The following is a 2500-nucleotide window of genomic DNA, read 5'->3' on the forward strand; positions in this document are numbered from 1 at the left end:
ACTGTCCGCCCAAACACTGTTCAGCGGACAAGGTTGGGCGAACAGTCCGCCCGTGTGTACGCGGCCTAACTTACTCTTTATTTTTTCTGTCTTCATATGTACTCCTTCTTCCGACCTGGGTTGTGAAGGAGCCAACTTAGTCTTGTTGGTTATGGAAGTTGGAAATAGCCAAGCCCGACAGATTGCACTACATTTTCATCTTTTCTTATTTTATATATAACTATCTTTTGTCCTATTCATAAGCATTTGTTCATTTTGGGTGTGTTTTTTACACAGTACTATATATGTGATATTCCGCTGTCGGGACTTCTTCTTTGTTGATATCTAATGTAACCAGCAACCATTTGGATATTCTTGTTATATTTTATTCTTTAATAAAAATGTATGTAAAAGAAAAACCCACTGGACTCGTGTGTTCCTTTATGGTTGGCTTATGCTGAACTGGTACACGGCTTGACTGAAGAGAAAGCAGGGTGAAGTGTTAAGTCAAGGTACTGTGCATATTGGTAAATTGAATATTGAATCATGCCCTCAGGCAGCGGAGCCCACACTAATGTAAAAATTGGGCAAAAGGCTTCTTAGCGGTACCTAGGGATGCAACATTGTACCAACACTATGGCCTTCAATGCTTTACTAGGACAGGAAATGAAGGAAACTCTTCAACAAGGACAAAGACATTAAAAAATAGAAGTGTAGGAGAAGACTACAACTTAAAACAGGACTATTCAGAAGTAGTTTGACAGGGTAATATGATCATCAGAGCAGATCATCTTTTTCCTTTTTCATCTTAGCAGTGGTGTATTTTCATGCCAGTGGCCAGGGCCAGGTTGTCTAATTTTGCTATGTATAGCTCTGTTAAATTTGCTCACTACTATACTAGGCACTACCCCAGAAACACAGCATGTGGGATGATATACAAGCTGGTAGAAGGAGATCACATCTTCCACATGACTGAAGATTGAGCTGCATATCAGAAGATTGTAATGCTGAGATTGGTTTAGGCTCCATTTACACTTGTGTGTGGCTCGTCATGCAACTTTGGACATCAACGTTGCAAGACAAGTCGTTCCCCATGTTTTTCAATGATAACCATTCATATATGTGCGACTTAAAGCTGAAGAGACTTCAAAGTAGTTCATACACTACTTTGTTCTGACTTTCATGCAACTTGAGGGTTGTAGACTTCAACGTTAACTCTCAAAAGTTGCATGAAAGTCTTATTATTCATACACTATTTTGTTCTGACTTTCATGCAACTTGAAGGTCGTAGACTTCAATGTTAACTCTCAAAAGCTCTCACTCCCATTGGTTCCAGCAACTTCTCTTTTTTAGGTTCGCAAAACAGTGATGTCACAAGTCCTCCGGTAAGCTCATAGAGTTGAAACTGATCTCATAGTGTGTACCGTCTTTTTATGCAGACATAATAAACAAAACCACACTTACATTTCACCTTCTCTTATAATGTAGTATATACAAATAAACAGAGATGGCCATAACAGGTAACGACCGCCCCACTGTCTATCCTCCTCATGTGCGGTAATTTCACTTGTCCAACCACCCAGATGCGTTGCGTCCTCTGGACTTTCTCAGGTAGCATTGTTTATAATAGTGTAGCCCTCTTTTGATGGGTCATTAGAAATGACCCTCCAAACAGGATTATGTACTAAACTTGTATATAAATAAAGAGCCTGAAACTTGGCTAAGTGGAAGAGTGCATTTGATAATAAACTTGGCAGTCCCTCTACTCTGGACAGGGCCTCTGTGAACAGAGGGGATTCCCTTTTCCCTTCCTGGGGAAGTAATCTTTAATCTAATCAAAGTAATTGAAAGTAGAACTACTTCAACTGGCATATAACATTAACCATAAGTACACAGATGCACACCAGTATATAAATAATATAAGCATTATATAATATATATAATCTATGGTGATGAGCAGATCCTCCAACTGTTGTCCAACCAGCCTGGAGTACATACTTCCTTATCTGGAACTAACATGGATAAGAACATTTGGTGTCTAGCTAGGCCTATGTAGTAACAAAGGACTGCTGTGCTTACAAGTGATAGTGGTGAGCAGGGAGCAGAGGGCCTGAGCCAGAGGTGAAAAAAAAAACCCTGGCTCTATGGATCAACTACTAGATGGATCAACTACTGGAGGTTCTATGGATCAACTACTATGGGTCAACTAACTACTGGAGGCTCTATGGATCAACTACTAGATGTATCAACTACTGGAGGTTCTATGGTCAACTACTAGATGGATCGACTACTGGAGGTTCTATGAATCAGCAGCTAGATGTATGAACTACTGGAGGTTCTATGGATCTATTGAAGGTTCCATGTCAACTACTAGATGGATCAACTATTGGAGGTTCTATAGATTAACTATTAGATGTATCAACTACTGGAGGTTCTATAGATCAACAACTAGATGTATCAACTACTGGAGGTTTTATGGATCAACTACTAGATGGATCAACTACTGGAGGTTCTGTGGATC

This window comes from Lithobates pipiens, unplaced genomic scaffold, assembly GCF_037356315.1.
Source record: "Lithobates pipiens isolate NorthernLeopardFrog02 unplaced genomic scaffold, aLitPip1_a1.2 Scaffold_8, whole genome shotgun sequence".
NCBI lineage: Eukaryota > Metazoa > Chordata > Amphibia > Anura > Ranidae > Lithobates > Lithobates pipiens.